Below are 6,000 nucleotides of genomic sequence, written 5' to 3'. Positions count from 1 at the left end.
GAGGGGTGGGGGTTGAGCACCAGGAAGTCTGGGGCAGCAAACCCCATTGCAGGAGACAGCAGGGAACCTCACAGCACCACTAAAGCTGGAAGTGTGAAAATTTGGTGCCAACAGAGTGCAGTGGGAGAGGGCCTGTCAGACTCTGGTGACAGGAAGGCAAGAGTGAGGAGAGGAACAAGTACTACAGAGGGAAGAAAAATGTCACCTATAAGATGCAGGCCTGGGCCTGGGGCCCCAGCTTAGGGCAGTGGGGTGGGTCCCTCTGAAGTGGGGGAATAGCAGAAGTGCTCCAGTCTCTCCTTGCTGGCAGATGGACTGTGCTCAGGGGTGCTGACAAAGGTCTGGGTTCAGCCCCAACCTCCCCAGAGCCACAAGGCAAAAAAGGAGCTGGCCTTCCCTTACACCCCCAGGCACCAGCACTTGCACCATCCTGGAAAGACCATTGTTCCCCATTTCCCTCAGGGAACATGTTGGGGGAGGGCAGGAGTCCAGTCTCCACCTCCCTGAGATGTACAGTGAGGAAGGGGGACAGCTACCTCACCATCTTCTATCCCAAACACACATACGTAGGTGTTTATCCCCTAGAGACTTCACAGGCCTGGCCCTGGAAACTGCAGGATAGCGTGCCAGGCACGGTTCTGGACACCGGGGCCCCAGGAATGGAAGAGTCAGCCTAGGTCTTTGCCCTCATGGTGCACACATGCTCCAGAGGGAAATACAGACAGATGGTCAACAAGTAAAAAAATAAAGTTCAGGTCGTGATAGGACAACTATTGGAGTGGAGAGTGTTGGGCGGGTGGGGCTATTTCAGATGGGGTGGTCAAAGAATGTCTCTCTAAGGAAGTGACATTTGAGTGGAGACCTGAGCTACCAGAAGCCAATCATGCTTTGGGGCCAAAAGGACTCCAAAAATGTACAGTATTTTTAAACAGAAAAGAACACGTATCCATAAATGTTAAAGGGCAGGGAAATTAGAACTGTTTCTGGAGCATCTGCTGTATGTCCAGCACAGTGATAGGAAATTCCCGTCCATCCAGTCCCACAGCCCTCGTTAGAACCCTGTGTGTCAGATAGTATTATTTTCAATGTACAGATAGGAAATAGGAAGCCCCCAGAGGTTATTGTTTTATTCATTTAATAAGGTGTGTTGAGTTTTATTTAGCCTCTGGACATACTGTAATAAATCCCCCATGGGCCCTGGCCTCCTAGATCCTACAGTCTGTGAGAACACAGAGGAGACATCAAGGAGGGCTTCCTGGAGGAGTCCATGTCTATGCCGAGCCTGAAAGGATGAGGAGGGGGTGACAGGGGAAATGATGAAGAGAGAAGGGGGGCCAGCAGCAGGGAGATCTGTGGGCAGAAGTCAAGGACTGCCCAGCTGGCTGGTCTGCTCCCCGAGAGGGTTGGGGTGGTACCTGAGGACCCTCCAGGCAGGTAGGAGGGCAGGAAGGCAGATGGGGCCACCTGGTGTGGCTGTGAGGCAAGGCAGGTCATGTAGGGCCCCCTCTGGGCTCTGGTGACCTGGCCACCGCTGATTGACGGGGTAATTCAGGACAAAAGGTAGACACCAGCCGACAGCAAAGCCTGGTAGGACCACTTACACAGGCTCACACACTCCACGCGGACAGACGTGCACACCATACATGCACAGACACACCTGCAGCTGGCCGCACTCCTCCCTCTGCATAGCTCAGGCCTCAGGCCCTAGGCACCTCTTTCTGGAGCCCAAGGGCAGATGCCCTACTATAGCCTCCTCCCAGGCTCTCAGGCCCCTTGCCCCACCCCCACCCCCACACTACAAGCTCTGACAATTAAGTTCCGAGCTCATCCTAGAAAAAGTGTTACATACCTCATTGCTGAATGTCACTACCATCACCTTTCAAAGTACTCCCCTTGGGAAGCTGTGCACCGACGCCAGCGCCTAGTCCACCGTTCAAAGCAATTTTGGAACTCTTTTTTCTGGAATGGCCATCAGAGCTGTTGTCGTATTATCCTTGATGTCCTGAATGTCATCAAAATATCTTCCTTTCAATATTTCCTTTATCTTCGGGTAAAGAAAGAAGTCATTGGGGACCAGACCAGGTGAGTAGGGAGGATGTTCCAATACAGTTATTTGTTTACTGGCTAAAAACTCCCTCACAGGCAGTGCCCTGTGAGCTGGTGCATTGTCGTGATGCAAGAGCCATGAATTGTTGGTGAAAAGTTCAGGTCATCTAACTTTTTCACGCAGCCTTTTCAGCACTTCCAAATAGTAAACTCGGTGAACTGTTTGTCCAGTTGGTACACATTCATAATGAATAATCCCTCTAATATCAAAAAAAGGTGAGCAACATCGTTGCCACAAGTTTGCAGATTTATTTGTCAGACCTCGTCTGCTCTGAGATCTGGCTTGCCGGGCTGCTTGATGGTATGCAGACAGGATGGGCAGACTTCTTGCACGGGGAGTGCAGCCTCGGGCATCACAGCCAGCAATACAATCGAGACTCAGGACACACCCTGCTGAGCTGGAGTGAACAGGCCATATGGAGGAGATGACACTCACAGGGCTAACATAAGGACCCTGACACCCAACAGTTCAGCTGCAGATCAGGGGCGAGCATTCCTAGAAGGGGATTTTTCCCCGGGGAGCAACGAGTGTGCAGACTTGGGCTGCATTAACGGGAAGGCAGCAACCAGCCAGAGAGAGGGGTGGCCCCCAGGCTTGCAGCTGGCCAGACCCTCCAGGAGCAGTGGGTGCAGACCTGCGGATCTCTGCTGGGGACAGGACAAAGAGTGATAGGGAGGGGAGGGGTCCAGAAACCCCATCATATGAGGAACTACCACAGAATGTGTCGTCCCAAAAACGAAAGGCCCAGGCACCTGGGAGTCCCATACTCCAGCCATGGCCTTTTCGTGGGGCGTACCCCGCACTGGTAACTTTCCAGCTAGTTAAGCGCTGTGCGTTCTTCATATCAGCTAAACTTTGCACCACTTCCTCAGGGAAACCTTTCTGACCTCTCTCGGATTGTGTCTCACTTTGATATGCTCTGCCTACCACCTGGCCTTGGTCAACACAGCAAAGGCAGCTTATCGTTATGTGACTGTTCTGTTCTCTGTCTCCCTCACTAGATTGTAAGTGCTGTGAGGTCAGGGGCAGTATGTGCTATCGCTTACTATTGTTTTCCGGGTGCCTAGCGCATAATAGAAGCTTGATCAATGTCTACAGAGGCAGGGAAGGAAGAGAGAAAGGGGGAGAGGGAGGGAGGAGGAGGGAGGGAGGAAGGGAGGGAGGGGAAAGCTGAGTGTGCCCTGACCCCTCCGAGGGCTGCCATAGAAAGGAGGACTAAACTAGATCCTCAGGGACAGAAGCACCACCAGCAGGTCAGTTTAGGGAGTCAGATTTCAAATCATCAACAGTAAGGTTATAGAAGTCAGACGGTCACAATGTGGATTGGGCTGCCCCAGAAGACAGCTCAGGATGAGTTCCAGCGGAACCAAGAGGAACCCCTGTCAGAGGGACTGGGACTTAAATGAACAAAGGAACCAATGAATGAAAGAGAAAGAAAAGGAAGGGAGGGAGGGAGGGAGGGAGGAAGGAAGGAAGGAAGGAAGGAAGGAAGGAAGGAAGGAAGGAAGGAAGGAAGGGAAGGAAGGATTGAGGGAGGGAGGGAGAGGAAGAGAGAGAGAGAGAAAGAAAAAGAAAGAAAGAAAGAAAGAAAGAAAGAAAGAAAGAAAGAAAGAAAGAAAGAAAGAAAGAAAGAAAGAAAGAAAGAAAAAGAAAGAGAAAGATAGTAAGAAAGAAAGAGAAAAAAGAAAGAGTTGATGACATACAGGAAAACACAGTTCCAATCCCTCCAACAATGCCAGACGTGTCACACTGGATGACATTCATAGCAGGGTGAGGAGAGAGGTATCTTGGGAACAGCTCAATCCTAACTCCCCTCCCACACCTCCCAGCTTTCCCAAAGAGGCCACTTTCCAGAACCCTCTTTGGGCCATTCTCCCAGGAGGTGACCCCTTGGCATCAGGCTGTCCTGAGGTCAGTGCCCCTTTGACAGCTTCCTCCTTAGGGTCAAGGGTGGGAAGGAGGAACTTGGCACCTGGCCTCACTTGGCAATGACCTGGTCTGCAGGGGCTAGGGGTGGGCAGGGGGTGTGTGCCCTGGCTCTGGAACCCTCAGCCTCCATGAGCTTCCTGAAAACAGGGATCGTGTCTTACCTGCCTCTATCCCCCCCTGGCACAGAGGAGGTACCCCCCGAGTGTGAGGTGACCCGCACAGGGGCCAGACTGACAGAGCTGAGATAGAAAGGAGTGTTTCTCTCGGGGAGGCAGAAGTACCTTCCTAGAAGGTGTGCAGTAGCATCTAGACAGGGAGTGGGAAGAGCACACCGCCCCCTGCGGCCCCGAAGGCTGGGACGAGGTTGGACTTGTCTTCTGTCCATGCTGGGGGCCTGCCTGTCTCCTGCAGCCCCGCTGTGGCTGATGACCTGTCAGTGAGTCACAGCCAGCTGTGGGCATGAAGGAGAGAAAGTGGTCCCCCACTGAGCTCAGGCAGTCATAATTAGCCCTCGACACCCCCTCACCGTAGAGGACCTCCCAGCATCCACGCACGCACGTCCCAGGCTGCCCTTTCCCGACCGCAGCATGTCTCCTGCTGCTTATTTTAGCCTGATGAAGTCTCTTGAAATGTCAGAGCTGGAACCAAGCTCAGGATCATGCAGTTCAACCCTTTCATTCAGCCAGGGAGAAAATGGGGATTCAGAGAGAGCAAGTGACGTGTTTCAGGTCACATCGCTAATGGTGGTGTGGCCTGAAATTAACTGCAGGCTTTGGGGAACCAAGTCCAGCTGTCCTTAACATGGGGCGGGGGTGACAATCTGCTTCAGGCCACCCCTCCCCAGACTTCTGGAGCCTCTGGAGCCAGCATGCCTGGATTTCAATCCTGATTTGCCAGGTATCAGCTGTGAGACTATTGGCAAATTCCTCAGCCTCTCCGTACCTCTATTTCCCCATCTATAAAATGGGGCTAACCTCCCAGGTGTGGGGATTGAATAGGCACTTTTGCTGAGAGCAGTGCTGGGCACATAACAGCACTCAGAATGTGTTAGCTAACATTTTTAGGTGCTTGGTGGAGTCACAAGACTTGGTCCTTGGTGTGCAAAGTCCAAAAATTTGGTTTTCTCACTTTGCCCAAGGGTGAGCAGATTCCGGAAAGCTGGCCATACAACCAGGCTTGCAGAAAACCGATGCATTACCATGGGGACAGATGCTGCTGTCCGAAGGACCTCAGTGGGCACAGAGGCTGCCGCCCACTCTGGCAGCCACCACCTGAGATCCAGAGACTGCAGACATCACAGCAAGAGCACTTGCAGATTCTCAGGGCTGTGCAAGCCGGGTGAGCCGGAAGGACTGCCCTTCTGAACTCAAGAACAGGCCTCTGGTCATCTGGAAAATGGGGGAAATCGTAGCCTCTAACTCCCGGGGTGGTTGTGTGCATGAGATCAAGTGACACTGTACCTGGCACCGTCTCTTCCAGCCCTCCTCCTCCCTCGCCCTCTACCCTGCCTTCTTCACTTGCTGGAGGCCAATTGTCTCATCTCAATGCAGAGCAGCCTCCCCTGGACCCCGTTGGATAAATATTGACAAATTCTTCTCCTTCCAAGTTCCTCCTTTATCAGTCACCAAAGCTCTGACGCCTCACACCAGATGGACCATGGTTCCAGAACACGTACAAGACTGGGGTGGTCTCATTCCAACCCCAGGGATGCTTGCCGAGTGGCTGGGCTGACTCGATTAATGAATGAATGAAGTCATTCCCAGAACCTCCTGAAATTTCACCCTGAGCTCTCAACATTAGGCAGCACTCTGGTTTCCACAGGGCCCCAGCCACAAACCACCTCTGAGGAGAGGCTGCTCACAGTTGTCTCAGCAACCCTGGCCATCTTTACTCTCTCAGGAGCACAGCCACCTTTCCCTGCCCCCACTCCACCATCCCATCTACAGCCAGGTATGTTTGCAGCC

This window comes from Rhinolophus sinicus, chromosome 2, assembly GCF_057876585.1.
Source record: "Rhinolophus sinicus isolate RSI-liver-muscle chromosome 2, RSI-T2T, whole genome shotgun sequence".
NCBI lineage: Eukaryota > Metazoa > Chordata > Mammalia > Chiroptera > Rhinolophidae > Rhinolophus > Rhinolophus sinicus.
The sequence above is the reverse complement of the archived record's forward strand: the minus strand, read 5'-3'. Positions refer to the sequence as shown.